The following is a 16,001-nucleotide window of genomic DNA, read 5'->3' on the forward strand; positions in this document are numbered from 1 at the left end:
GACTTCCAGGTATGAAACACTCACTACTTTACAGTCACCTCAAGAGCCAGCCATTGTTGATGTTTTGGATTTTTTGTATAAAATTTAGCAGTGGGGGAGGAGCTATATGATGGAAGATTTTGTAAACTAAGATGGCATCTGCATATTCAACAGTATTGTTTCAGTTCAGGCGTTTGTGGTTTTTTTAATATCCGACAGTGGTGGTTTTCGTTTTTGGTTTTCTGTTTTTTCCATATATAAGGCGCACTGGATTATAAGGATTATTTGGATCTTTTTTCCTCTACTAGGGCAGTCAAAATGTGTTAGAGAGCCACCAGTTGAGAATATCTGCTGTAAAACATCATACATTCTAATAACACAGTAAAGATAATAATCAATTCTACTAAAAAACTAAAGTTTTTTTCTTGACAATTTCTTTTTCAATGCACAACTGGTGTGTTTCATTCTCGTAGTGTGTGCGTCTCGGCCACCTGGGAGCAGTGTAAGACAGACATATGGTGCTGACTCCTCAGCAAACTATTATGGCAGCGTCAGCGCCTGTCTCCAAAACTCACTATTGAACTCAAGTTAGTCATTCCTTGCAGAAGATCAACAATATCTACCTGTGAGCATTTTTATGGCAGATTTCTGCATGTGTCACTTTTTTCTTTTTATTAGTTTTTGTTTTGTTTTGACAACCATACTAGGCTTATTGTTGCACCTTGTGCCAGATATTTGTCACTGTATATCCAATTAAATTACATTTGTTTCATTTTTTGGAGGAATTGTTCATTGTAGTATATCATTAAAAACGCAGGCAATTTGAACTTACAAAAGTAGTTATCGTATTTTTTGGACTATAATTCGCACCGAATATAAGTCGCACTAGCCAAAGTATTTATGTGAGTTTTTTCCATCTAAAAACAAATCCAAAAAACATGTTTTTTTCGTCAAAAAGGATGTGTTTTTATATAATACTACTAAAGTATATAATTACGATATAGGAATTATTATTCCACTGTATTTATATTTGTTTATCGTCACATTTGTTCACAAATAAATACGAAAAAAATAAATAAAATGTGTTTTTATATAATAGTACTATGGTAAGTATATAACATTAAAAACATAGTCAATTTGAATGCACAAAAGTGGTTATTGTATTTTTTGGACTATAAGTCGAACTGTGTAGATAAGTCGCACCGTATATAAGTCGCTCAGTATATAAGTCGTACCGTATATAAGTCACACCGTATATAAGGCGCACCGTATATAAGTCGCACCGTATATAAGTCGCACCGTATATAAGTCGCACTTTTTATACGTCGCAGTAGCCAAATAATACAGATTTATACACAAAAGTCATAGAAAAATAGGAAACAACAGCCAAAATAAGCACCTGTAAATTTACCGTAATAGTTTTTTTGGATATATAAAACCTAAAAAAACTCTGTAGTCAGAGTGAAAAAATAAATGTTATAAGTTATAGTGGAGTATAAGTAGTATAACGTCCATTTTCTGTATGACTTATATTCAGTTATACTTCATTATACACAAAAACAATAGAAAAATAGGAAACAACAGCCAAAATAAGCACCTGTAAATTTACCATAATAGTTTTTTGGATAACTAAAACCTAAAAAAACTTTGTAGTCAGAGTGAAAAAATAAATGTTATAAGTTATAAGTTGCGTTGGAGTATAAGTAGTATAAAGTTCATTTTCTCTATGACCTATATTCAGTTATACTTCATTATACACAAACACAGTAGAAAAATAGGGAATAACAGTCAAAATAAGCACCTGTAAATTTACCATAATAGTTTTTTGGATAACTAAAACCTAAAAAAAACAGTTTGTAGTCAGAGTAAAAAAATGTATAACAAATCGTAACTTATTGTCTTGAAAATATGGAAAAATTTATGTAACACAATCAAATATTTTGACGCATCCTCACTAAAAAATCCACTTCTCATGTCATCGCGACTCTCAATTTGAGGAGGATTCTTTAAGCAGACCATAGAAATGCCATTCTACTTCCAGAGTCTCTCTCTCTCTCTGTCACCTCAGCAGATAATGGTGAGTAGAAGCAAAGTAAGCTAGAAGAGGACCCCCCCTTATGCCCACTCACAGCCCTTAGCCACACTCTTGACATGAAAAATAGTGGCCTGGCCTGACAGCATCTCGGAGACATATTGTAGTTTATTTTGTCGCACGGGCATGCCATCTGTGCCATTCCGACGGAGGGTGTAAGCACGGGCTGCCGAAAGAGGGAGAGGGTGCCAAGCTTCGGGTCCCTCAGTAACTCCGCGGCTACGGCAGGTCATTAGTCAAATTGCCTAATGAGAGAGAATACAAATGGCCTCCCCTAGCCTGACAGGAGAAATTTTGGAGGTGTCAGAGCTCCTGACCCATACGACCAGAACAGATGATAGCTAGTTGCTATTTTCAGATACTTTTAATGATGGCTCGATGAAGTATATTCTTTTTTTATTTTATTGTTCACCAAATATTGTAGAGATGGAATAGTGGGGGCATACCACGAAAATGGATTCAAAATGTAGTATTTTATTTCTATATAGAAATTATTAAGTCACTGTATTTTTATTTGTTTATCGAGTACATCTGTTTACTTAATATATGCAATTAATTGCAGTATTTGTCAGTTTTTTCCATCAAAAAATAAATACAAAAAACATATTTTTTTGTCAATAAGGATAAATGTGTTTTTATATAATACTACTATGGTAAGTATATAATTACTATATAGAAATGATTAATCTACTGTATTTTTATTTGTTTATAGAGTACATCTGTTTACTTAATGTATGCAATTAATTGCAGTGTTTGTCAGTTTTTTCCATCAAAAAATAAATACAAAAAAACGACATTTTTTTGTCAATAAGGATAAATGTTTTTTTATATAATACTACTATGGTAAGTATATAATTACTATATAGAAATGATTAATTCTCTGTATTTTTATTTGTTTATCGAGTACATCTGTTTACTTAATATATGCAATTAATTGCAGTATTTGTCAGTTTTTTCCATCAAAAAATACAAAAAAACAATATTTTTTGTCAATAAGGATAAATGTGTTTTTATATAATACTACTATGGTAGGTATATAATTACTATATAGAAATGATTAATTTACTGTATTTTTATTTTTTTTATTGTCACATCTGTTCATATTTGAGAATACACAAATAATTGCAGTATTTCTGTGAGTTTTTTCCATCTAAAAAATAAATCCCCCCAAAAAATGGTGATTTTTTTTGTCAATAAAAATAAATGTGTTTTTATATAATAATACAATGGTAAGTTTATAATTACTATATAGAAATGATGAATTAACTGTATTTTTATTTTCTTATCATCACATCTGTTCACATTTGGAAATATGCAATTAATTGTATAAATATTTGTGACATTTTTTGTCAAAGGTATAAGTGTTTTTATATAAGACTACTTGATGAAGAGAAAATATTTTTGTCAGAAATGTGATTACGTAACAATCTACTACCTCCCACACCTAATTCCGAGTATGCAAATTACTCTTTCAATATTCAGCACTTTAAAAACTCTTATTTCCAAATTTCCAACTCAACTCACATTGCCAGAGGGACGCAACTATGTAGAATGACCCATTTACCTCTCCATCTGACACACACATTTGGAAAAATGTAGAAAAAGCAACCCAGAGGAAGTCCCAATTGGACTCTGGTCCATCAATCTTCCAAAAAGAGCCTGTAACCACTATGGTGACTTCATACTCAATACTCAGCAGCTATAGCAAATTACAAAAAAACATATTTGAATAAAAAACAGGCACTGTACATTCATTTAAAAAGCAGAAAAAATTTAACCTTTACTCAAACTGAGCGATCTCTTGACCATGGCTTACTGTGTAGGAATTAAACAACCAATTAGACTTTAATCAGCAACCAGCAAGTGTCTTTTCTGACACCGTCATGGCAACCATCCCCAGCTGTGTGTGCTAGTAAATGTGTAAAGCTGAATGTCTAATATAAATGGGCAACGCCTCTCTGGACAAGTGTAAAAGCTGGCAGAGGGCTGACAGTAAATTACATGTGCCGGATGGGACGCAGCAGAAGGCACAATTACACAAATCCCCTCTTAATTAGCAGTTCTAGGGGCAAACTAACGGGTAATGATGCAAGGAATGCGGAGAGCTCCGGAAAAGCTTGACGGAAATGGCCAAAGCGATGCCCAATGCTTGCTCATGTGGTTCTGGTATCTCTGAAGTAGGGTTTATTCACAGCTGGTCAGTTTGGTTGAAACACACAGGGTTTAAATAGACAGTCTAGAGTTGATTATAAAGTACACAGACCTGATCATAAGAGGGAAGGGATGCCATGAGGGACACAAGAGGCGAAAAGCAAACAAACTAAGCAAATTCTTTATATGTTTGAATGTAACAGGTTTTTGTAGATATAGGCATGATGGGATTTTTTTTTTTTGATTAGCATCCCAGTCTGTGGTGGGTGAGCATTTTGTTGTCTAACATGAGTTGGTTTTCAATTTGGAGTAATGAGGGGTCGGAATGTCTCCTTTAGGGGGGTCCGACTCGGGTTGGTTCGCGGGCCGTGTTAACGTCAACTTGATTTCATGTGGGCCGGACTATTTTTGATATAATATTTAGATTTTTTTAATAAATGGATTAGAAGAACTGGATTAAAAGCCCTGAATATTCAGTTTTTTTATAGATCTAAAACAATGTTTATTTTAGCTTTTTTAAAATATATTTTTAGATTTACAAAATTATTTTTGAACTAAAAACACAGAAAAAATTGATTAAAAAATTACAATTATTAATTTAAAAGGGGGAAAATGAGGGAATGTAATATACATCTATACTCTTCATTTTAATTTGATCCTAAAACAGAAAGTCGGCACTCATCATTAACTTTCCCGGGCCACACAAAATGATGCAGCGGGCCAGATTTGGCCCCCGAACCTCCACTTTGACACATTTGGTCTACTTCACACTTGAGAAGAGACCAAGAACAAGTATATTTAAATATAAATATTCAGTACTACAAAGTAAAAAGTGGAGCTCCATGTTTGTTTACTTTCGTATTTTACCGCGATACCCCACAAAAATATCAACATACGTCATGAACCTGGCACAAAAAATTGCAACAAGAACCACATTAAACCAAAACATCTACACTGGATTTTGGTCCAGAACCATGTAAGCGAACTATAGACTTTCCTGTAGTGAATGCGCCTTCAGTAACCAATGGGCAGATCGCCACAGTGTCCTGATCTCAACAACCCTGAAATCTCAGTCAGCAACTTGCCCTCTGTACTGTGGAACAGCAGGACTTGCATGCTTATGGTGGGCATTATTAAGTTCTCCATGCTCACAGAAGCAAGCAATGTAAAGTGGCATCTCACGCGGTGAGTAATGAACGGTGCCAGAGTGGAAGCAGGAGGGATGACAGCCAAAGAGACCTTCCTGGCAGAACCTAACCTGGGCATGCACCAATTTATCATCGCCTTTAACCTATTCACCAATGCCGTCTTGCTATTCGTCATTAATCGTGCTAATAAGAATCTGTTTTTTCTTTGGAATAAACATGCAATACTTAAGAGTGGTTGTACACTATTAAAATATTGTGATTTAAAAATGCTAAGAGTATGTGTATGACTACGCTAGTTCAAACTTATCAAAAGTTAACTTGATTTCACGTGGGCGGGACCATTTTAGATATAATATTTATATATTTTTTTAATAAATGAATTAAAAGTTTTTTAATAGATCTAAAACAATGTTTATTTTAGCTTTTTTTAAAAAAATTTTTGGGGGATTTTACAAAATGATTTTTGAACTAAAAACACAAAAAATGGATAAAAAATTACAAATATTGATTTAAAAAGGGGAAAATCAGGAAATTTAATATACATCTACACTCTTCATTTAAATTTTTATTTTTGATTTTTTTTACATATATATTTAGATTTTACAAAATAATTTTTGAACTAAAAGCACCGAAAAATTGATTAAAAAAATGACAATAATTTATTTAAAAGGGGAAAAAAATCAGGAAATTTAATATACATCGATACTTTTCATTTTAATTTGATCCTAAAATACAAAGTCTGCACTCATGATTTACTTTTCTGGGCCACACAAAATGTACGGCGGGCCAGATTTGGCCCCTGAGCCGCCGCTTTCTTACAAATTTCTTGGTTGCAGTACCAAGACAGACAAGACAATGTAGACCTAGTTAAAAAAGAACTGGAGCCACATACATTTTCTAAGTGACTAACTCTATCTATTGATTAAACCAGAGAAAAGCAAAGTAGGGTGAATTCAAGCATCTTGTGCGGGCCAGTGATATTGTCATTGTTCACTACAGGCCAATAAAAATGGCGGAGCAGGTCAAAGTTTAACCACCCAATTTTTTTTTTAATTTCTCATCATTACTAAAAAATACCAGCAATTTGTTCTCATTTTAACGTACAATACACAAACCAAAGATACTCAATGCTTTCAAGTTACCAATATATCAGTGTAGTGTGCAAATATTCATTAGACGCAAGTTCTATTTTCCTCCTGAATGAGTCTCCGCTTCGCCTTTTGCTGACCAGGGAAATTAAGAAGCTAAACTTGGATTTGAAGTGCGTTCTTTTCATGTCTTGATGTAAGCTCTGGCATGACTTCAGACATGAAGATTGCTTTCATACAACTCCCCATTCCATCTAAACGAAAAGCGCGGCAGTAAATCTGCCTATACCTCCCCCCATAACACTTCCATAAATGATTCATTCAGTTCAGTTTAACTGATGCAAAACAGAATGTCAGCCAGCCAAATCCACTTGCTAGCCGAGAACGATCCCACGCAGAGAAAAGACAGAAAACAATGGCATTGACCAACAATGGCTTTTATGTCACTTGCCATGAATTGCATTGTTTAATCCGTAAGGGTGTCAGACTCGGGTTGGTTCGCGGGCCGCTTTAACGTCAACTGGATTTCATGTGGGCCGGACCATTTTTAGATATAATATTTAGATTTTTTTTTTTTATAAATGGATTAAAAGAACTGGATTAAAAGCCCTGGATATTCAGTTTTTTTTTGTAGATCCAAAACAATGTTTATTTAAGCTTTTTTAATATATATTTCGATTTTACAAAATTATTTTTGAACTAAAAACACAGAATGGATTAAAAAATTTAAAAAAATTTGCCTGGCAAATTGTGTTTTTGCAAGAATATTACAGTTGGCCAATTTTGGCATATTTTAGATCAGAAAATAGCAGACTAGAGTGTTTCATTTCCCCTAATTTGAACAACGTTAGTCTTTTTTTGGTCAGTTTTGCAGTAAAAAATATAATTGCTAACAAATTTTATGTTTAAATATTTCATTCTGAAGAAAAAGTGTATATTTCAACTTTTTTTGTATAATTTTTGATTTTACAAAATGATTTTTTTAACTAAAAACAGAAAAACTGATTAAAAATGACAATTATTGATTTAAAAGGGAGAAAATCAGGAAATTGAATATACATCTATACTCTTCATTTTAATTTAATCCTAAAACAGAAAATCAACACTCATAATTTACTTTCCCGGTCCACACAAAATGATGCGTCGGCCCAGATCTGGCCCCCGAACTTCCACTTTGACACCCTTACTTTAATCCCTCACACTAAAGGAATGTGTTATTCTAAAATACTCTACCCGGCTGTGCAGAAAGAGTCGAGATCCATCACCAGGGTAAGATAAGAACTGAAATGATCCCCCAGCTAGGCTCCTTTAAAACGACGCCACCACAAAGAATAAGATGGAACTTTTGTTTGAACTCGACGCCAAAGCTTTTATATCCAAACTGCCACGACAAAAATAATCTTTTTTTTTTGCTCCTTTCCAACAAAGTCAATCAAACAATGTTATAGTTTGAGAAAAGAAGTATTTTTGCTTAATCAGTGAACACCATCTGGAACAATTAACCAAATTCCAAAGGATCCATCATATTAATTTATTAAAAATATGGAATTATACTAATAATAAATCCTTAAAAAAATTAAAATGAAGCAAACTCATGCCTGTCATGACTATTTTAACTTAAAAAAAACATTGAAATACTCGATAATACTGCAAAAAAAGATGAATATATGCAAATTATATTGAGCATTTAAAAGCCCCGCCCCCCAATCACTGTCTCAAACCCCTCCCCCTCCCCCCAAGTCTCTTATTATGGAGCTTTATGTTTTATTCATACTTCAACTTACCTGTCATTTCATAAGCCGTAATATTACGAGGGTATTATTAAACAGCATAAAGTGAAGCTTTAATTGGAAAGCGCCATTGCACTTTCCAATTATTTGCCGCAAATTAAATGAGGATGCACGACGTTTAATAAGAATTTTTTAATATTGTTTCCGTCGACTGAGAAAAATCACTGTCACCCTTGTCGAGATATTTTGCAAACCCGAGTTCATTTTTTTGAGCTTTCTATTTTTTCCTCTCCCTATTTCTGAAGGATGAATTGTCTTACGTCTGTTAATTGAACTTCCTCTAATGGATCGGGAAATAATTGCACTCCATATTACTCTAGATGAGAGCCAATGTCAGGATTTGGATTTGATTAATGGGACAGATATGCAAATGAATGACTTTTTTTTTTATTAGATTCACTTTTTTTCCCACTTATTTTTTCCTTCTTTCTCAAAAACTACACAAAGAACATACTTTTATATTTTCCATTTTATTCCTATACCAAACTACGGCCCCCGGGCCACATATGGCCCCGCCAGGCTTTTTAATCCGGCCCGACAACGTTCTCCATATAATGTATTTTTTAAATTATTTTTTCCCCAAGATGGCGCCATCACGCAGAAGTCAATGGCAGTAGCTCTGTCCACTCTTATTTGTTTTTCGTGTTTTACAGCCTCTCCATCTTTTTTTCCAATTACATTTTAATATTTCTTAATACATTCATTTTTACTTTGTACTTCATACTTTTTACTTTAATGATTACTGATGAGTATGTTAATACTTTAGTCCTTTTTTTCTATTTATATTTCATATGTACTCTTAACGAATGCACTTTTTTATATGTTATCGTATCATGTACTGACCCCGCCCATCTGTTACATTTTTAAAGTCAATATGGCCCCCGTGGGCCCAAAAGTTTGCCCACCCCTGACTTATCCTAACTAGGGTTGTGACAAATCATGGTCAAAGTTTTAGAACCAGCTTAGCTTACATAGTTTTGGAAGGACGTTGTAGAAAATTGTAGTACCCAGAGAAAACCCACATATGTACTGTTAGCAGATGCACTTTTTTATATGTATCGTATCTTGTAATAACCCCGCCCATCTGTCAAATTTTTAAAGTCAATGTGACCCCGGATCGAAATACTATACTATTATTTGTTCTATTCCAAATACGCCATTTAAATAATTTCATTTTATTTCCCCATCATAACACCTAATTGGCAAAGATCAAAGTAATAATTCCTGCATAAAAAAATAGCATGAAAACTTGATGACTCCTCAAATGAACTTGAACTGTCAAGTGAACGAGGATAGCAGTAGCAACAACCAAAAACCGCACTAAACGTGAATATGTTTTAATATTCTGGCAATAAACGTAAAAGCGCCTGCATGTCATATCTGTGCGTAATGTGACTGCTGATGACACATTTCCCAGACGATGTTCTCTCTTCCCTCTTGTCTCAAAGCGCTTTTTTTCTTTAGTGTGTTGGGGTTTTTTTTTGTTTAGTTGGGAAGTGACGGAGGGTTTAATCAAGAAAGCAGGCAATTCATCAATCCCAAAGAAGGCGGCTGTACCAGGCTGACAGAGCGCACATGGTTTTAGAGCAACTCCAACCTGGCCAGCTGTCAGCCCACACACACACACACACACAGACTCCCACACACAGAACACAACACACACACACATAGCTAGTGATGCTACTACCATTACAAAGTTAAGAATTAAATAGGTGGTTGTCTAACACAGTTTTTTTCCAAATCCTCATTTGAATTGAATTGAATTCCGTTTTTGAGCCGAAATACACTTTTTGCATTGACAAAAATCTCAATAAACTACAATTATATTAAACTTTAAAACTTATTTTGCCTTCAATACCATATTTTCTGGCATATAAGCCGTATTTTTTTGCTAGAAATTTAGGATATGTCTTATATGCGCACAAATTAGGATTTTCCAAATCCTCATTTGAATTGAATTGAATTCCGTTTTTGAGCCGAAATACACTTTTTGCATTGACAAAAATCTCAATAAACCACAATTATATTAAACTTTAAAACTTATTTTGCTTTCAATACCATATTTTCTCGCATATAAGCCGTATTTTTTTGCTAGAAATTTAGGGTATGGCTTATATACGCACAAATTAGGATTTTCCAAATCCACATTTGAATTGAATTCCGTTTTTGACCAGGGATACACTTTTTGCATTGATAAAAATCTAAGAAACCACGATTATATTAAACTTTAAAACTTATTTTGGCTTCCAAACCATATTTTATCGCATATAAGCCGTATTTTTTGCTAGAAATTTAGGGTATGGTTTATATGCGCACAAATTAGGATATTCCAAATCCTCATTTGAATTGAATTCCGTTTTTGAGCTGAGATACACTTTTTGCATTGATAAAAATATCAAGAAACCATGATTATATTAAACTTTAAAACTTATTTTGCCTTCAAAACCATATTTTCTCGCATATAAGCCGTATTTATTGCTAAAAAAAATGAGGGTAGGGCTTATATGCGCATAAATTAGACTTGACATGCACAAAATAGAGAAAAGATAAAATTCTTAAAATTTATTTTGATATCTATGAATGAAATACTGTATAAAATGTGGAAAAAACTCACCTGTGCCCACAATTCCTGGTTGTACTGCTCACAGGACTTCCTTTTTGAGTTTGTCTATATGCAGGCATCATCTTTTTGGAATATTCAGTCCAGCAGATCCTTTTAATTCACATAGTATCTCAGAAATACCAAAAGCGATGATTTTTCTAAAGTTTTTCCCTACAAAGAAACAGATTTGTCCTCTAATTAAAACCATGAATATTTGAAAATTGTCAATCAATTGTTATACGAGAAAAAATGTAAAATTCAATGATTTTTAAAGCTATTTTAAGGGTGCGGCTTATACGTGAATGCGGCTTATATGTGATAAAAACAATATATTAGGTGATTTTAATCAAACTTTAATCAACAGGAATCAAATCAATTCAAAAGTATAGAAGTCCAAACAACTTTTGTTTCACATAAATTGAAATAAAGGGCTACAAAATTGATCATGGTTATTATTATAATTCATATTGTTTTTATGATCAGTGAAATCATATTTTGGATTTCTATCTAGAAGTTGTGCCAGCTGGATTGGTCTCCTTCATTTCCTGCTTCCCATGAACATATTATGAATAAAAACCTGAATTCATGTAAATACATATTTTAGTCATTCCAATTATTAATGTTTGAACTATATTCGGTAAGATTACCTCAAACTCGGCTGTGCGAGAGCAGCAGGAAGAATCTTCACCACTTGGTGTCTCTCTCCTGCTAGAAAAAAAAAAGATATAAAGGGAAAAATGAATAGCTTTCATGTTGTCACACAATATTTCAGACTAAAGCACTTATTCCATTTGGCTCTTCCTAATTTTAATGTAAAAATGCCCTGTGATTGGCTGCCAACAAATTCGAGTGTATCCCACCCACTAGTCAACATGAGCCCGGGGGTCAAATCTGGCCTGCATTTTGACATGCGGCGCCATTTTTATTGGCCTGTAGTGGGTAATGACAATATCACTGTCCCGCACAAGAAGCTTGAATTCACCCTACTTTGCTTTTCTCTGGTTTAATCAATAGATGGAGTTAGTCACTTAGAAAATGTATGTGGCTCCGGTTCTTTTTTAACTAGGTCTATATTGTCTTGTGTGTCTTATGTCTGTCTTGGTACTGCAACCAAGAAATTTGTGAGAAAATGGCGGCTCGGGGGCCAAATCTGGCCTGCCGCATCATTTTGTGCGGCCCTGAAAAGTAAATCATGAGTGCTGACATTCAGTTTTAGGGTCAAATTAAAATTAAGAGTATAGATGTATATTAAATTTCCTGATTTTCCCCCTTTTAAATCAATAATTGTATTTTTTTAATCATTTTTTTCTGTTTTTAGTCCAAAAATCATTTGGTAAAATCTTAAAATATATATATAAAAAAAGCTAAAATAAAAATTGTTTTAGATCTATAAAAACCTGAATATTCAGGGCATTTAATCAATTAAAAAAAATCGAAATATTATATCTAAAATGGTCCGGCCCACATGAAATCAAGTTGACGATAAAGCAGCGCGCAAACCAACCCGAATCTGACACCCTTGAGTATTAAATACTACACGGTTCCCATAGTTTTGAATTTCCTATGCAATTATTGGCACATTTTTACACTAGTATTTGAATATAGTATATGTCAAAGGCACGAAAAGACCAGGGAAGTCAACATTTGACTCTAAATGGTAAAAATAAGACAAACGTTAAACCCTCCCACGTCAATCGCCCATGGGCTTCTACACAGAGCTTCAACGGGGGGCTTTAAAGAAGAATCTTGTTATGTCTGGAGGACCCCTGAGATTCCATTACTCAAGAGAAGTCTGCTTTTTTTACCATCTTGTGGCCTTGTATTACAGAAAACAGCGCTGAATGCACTTTGTGGGCAGTTGGAGTTAACAAAGCATATAAGATTGAAATCCTCATCAATCAAGCGATCACAAATTACACGCCCTGCCGTCCCCCCCCTACGGATCGATAAATCCACATCTAGTGAGCAAAGGGGAGGAAAAAAAAACAGGAAAACGGCTTCATGTTAAGTGCAAAACTCGCCTTGGAGGTAACTAAAAGATATCGTGGCTATAAAGCCAAGTATCTCATAACCATGATGCAAATTAGTCAACGATATCATTAAGAAGGGAATTGCTATGATTAGAACGTGTAGGTATTTGATGCTATACGAGACTAGATAAGATGAAATCCACAGAAGTCACTGTTGTGCTATAAAAAATTTAAAAAATTAAAAATAGGCTGATTACAGAGCCAAGAAAAGTTCAAATGATGTGTGGTTTGCTTTTTTAATAATGTACTACCGTATTTTCACGACTATAAGGTGCACTTATAAGTGTTAAATTTTCTCCAAAATAGACAGTGCGCCTTATAATCCAGTGCGCCTTATATATGGAAAACAGAAAACCAAAAACGAAAAACCACCACTGTCGGATATTAAAAAAACAAAAACGCCTGAACTGAAACAATTCTGTTAAATATGCAGATGCCATCTTAGTTTACAAAATCTTCCATCATATAGCTCCTCCCCCGCTGCAAGATTTTATACAAAAAAAAATCCAAAACATCAACAATGGCTGGCTCTAGAGGTGACTGTGAAGCATACCTGGAATTCAATAGCAATTACCGTATTTTCACCACTATAAGGCGCACTTAAGTCTCAAATTTTCTCCAAAATAGACAGTGCGCCTTATAATACAGTGCGCCTTATATTACAGTGCGCCTTATATTACAGTGCGCCTTATATTACAGTGCGTCTTATATTACAGTGCGCCTTATAATACAGTGCGCCTTATATATGGAACAATGTCATTCATTGAGGGTGCGCCTTATAATGCGGTGCGCCTTATAGTCGTGAAAATACGGTATATATATGTGTGTAATATATGCGTACAGCATATGCTTTAGTATGTGTGGATGATCACCTTATGAATATTGGGAGGGATATAAAATTGAAATTCTTCCTGAAAGCTCTGCACAAATTGCACATTTGGAAGGGTTAGTTTGCCAAAGGAGGAAAATAAATATCATAATTTCTATCAAGGGTAATAAAATAAGATTTTTTGGACGGGATGTGCTATTCATGAGCGCATTAGATTTCTTTGCAATGAAAGGTTGGACTTTTTTTTCCGTCTCATTTACATTAGCATTTTGGCCATGTTGAATGCAGAGCAATGGTGAATTTTTAAAAGGTTGGCATCAATCTTGTGGGGACAATTGCCATATTCGTTGGAGATTTCTTTTACTTTGTAAAGGTTGATTCGGGAGCTGAAAGGAAAGCACAACATCTGTCAAATTGTACGCTGATGAAGAGCTGCACAAAGGTTTAAATGGAGATCGTTTTATTTTGTTTTAGACAATTCGTTTTTTGGAGATAGAGAAAAGTATGTTCGTATTAGGGCCTTGTTTTTTGCTTGTGAAAATGGACGGGAAAAAAAATGTCTTTTTTCTTACAATTTGAGTAGAGCTAGCGTAAAACTAACATTGTAAAAAGATGTAAAAAACAATGTAACAGTTAAAAATAAGATCGTAAACAATACAATTTACATAAATAAACAATGTGAATACATGTTCTACCTTGTCGCATTTAAATTTTCTTTAAAAAATAGCTCTAAATGTCTTTTTTCTTACGATTTGAAGAGCTAGCGCAAAAGTTACATCGTAAAAAGACGTAAAAAAGAACGCAACAGTTAAAAATAAGATTGCAAACAATACATTTTACATTAATAAACAAACATTTTTAAATAAAATAAAAATAGCTCTGAATGTCTTTTTTCTTACAATTTAAAGAGCTAGCGTAAAAATAACATCGTAAAAAGACGTAAAAAAGAACGCAACAGTTAAAAATAAGATCGCAAACAATACAATTTACATAAATAAACAATGTGAATACATGTTGTACCTTGTCGCATTTAAATTTTCTTTAAAAAATAGCTCAAAATGTCTTTTTTCTTACAATTTGAAGAGCTAGCGCAAAAGTTACATCGTAAAAAGACGTAAAAAAGAACGCAACAGTCGAAAATAAGATCGCAAACAATACAATTTACATAAATAAACAAACAGCGAATAAATGTTATCCCTTGTTTAGAGCTAGCGCAAAAATAACATCGTAAAAAGACGTAAAAAACAACAAAAATAAGATCGCAAACAATACATTTTAAATAAGTAAATAAACAGTGAATGAGTGAACAGTGAGTAAATGTTAGCCCTTGTTATATTTACAAAAAAGGTAAACAAAAACATTTTAAAGGCGCCATTTTCTTCTACCAGATTCCGATCTTCTGAAAGTGATCAAGAAAATCCCGACTTCTTATCTAAATATTTATATATTTTTAGACTAAGTTACCAGGAAACATTTACACGCTCTTACAAAGCATTTCTAAAGTAAATCTCAAAGGTTGTTTTTCTGCCATCTGCTCACATGGCATTCCAAATTGTAATTTTCTAAATACAATATTTAGGTACGTCGGCATATGGCAAATAAATTAGCGTCTAATACGCAAAACAAAAACATGGCAAGTGCGTTTTTGCTAATCCACAGTAGTGTCGGGATTTATATTATGGAAGCCACTGGAGTTTTGACAACAATTAATCCTCATTTCACTTAAGAAGAACCACATTGACACACATTGCAAAAATAATTTGAATATTCAATAGTGTAGTTCCTCATTAAATTACAATAAAAACCAGTAACACAGCCTGTAAGATTTAAACAATTACAACCTAGATCAACAGACATGCTTGTTCACTCATTTTCCGCACCGCTTATCCTCCCAAGGGTCGCGGGGGGCGTTGGAGCCCATCCCGGGACACCCTGAATTGGTGGCCAGCCAATGGCAAGTATAGGGGAGACCCTGAATTGGTTGCCAGCCAATTGTAGGGCACAGTGAGACAAATTATGGACAATTTAGAGTGTTTGACAAGCCTAATCTTGCATTTTTTGGCATGTGGGAGTAAACTGGAATACCCAGAGAAAAACCACGCAAGCTAGCATGAAAACACCACAGAGTAGGGAACACCGGTTATCGAACCCTCGATCTTAAGACGGCAAAGCCAATGCACAGCCATCATTTATGCTCAGATCGTACAATCGGCCAATCATTCGATCGATGGACGACGACTTCTTAAGTGTCATGTTGAACAAAGTTAGCCCCGCAATGGAAATAATTGTCAT

General features: G+C 34.1%; 1 protein-coding gene across 3 annotated transcripts in view; it reads right to left on the reverse strand.

Moving 5' to 3' along the window:
• Positions 1-16,001, reverse strand: part of lmx1bb (LIM homeobox transcription factor 1, beta b) — a 158,128-nt gene that overhangs the window by 83,572 nt on the left and 58,555 nt on the right. For 2 of the 3 annotated variants that reach the window (XM_077714953.1, XM_077714954.1), the window contains exons 4-5: positions 11,498-11,558; positions 10,863-11,021 (exon numbers count right to left, since the gene is read on the reverse strand). The gene's annotated coding sequence lies outside the window, so the exon portion shown is untranslated. The remainder of the gene's footprint in view (positions 1-10,862; positions 11,022-11,497; positions 11,559-16,001) is intronic. The other variant, XM_077714955.1, reaches the window with a different exon arrangement.

This window comes from Stigmatopora nigra, chromosome 4, assembly GCF_051989575.1.
Source record: "Stigmatopora nigra isolate UIUO_SnigA chromosome 4, RoL_Snig_1.1, whole genome shotgun sequence".
NCBI classification, from domain to species: Eukaryota; Metazoa; Chordata; class Actinopteri; order Syngnathiformes; family Syngnathidae; genus Stigmatopora; species Stigmatopora nigra.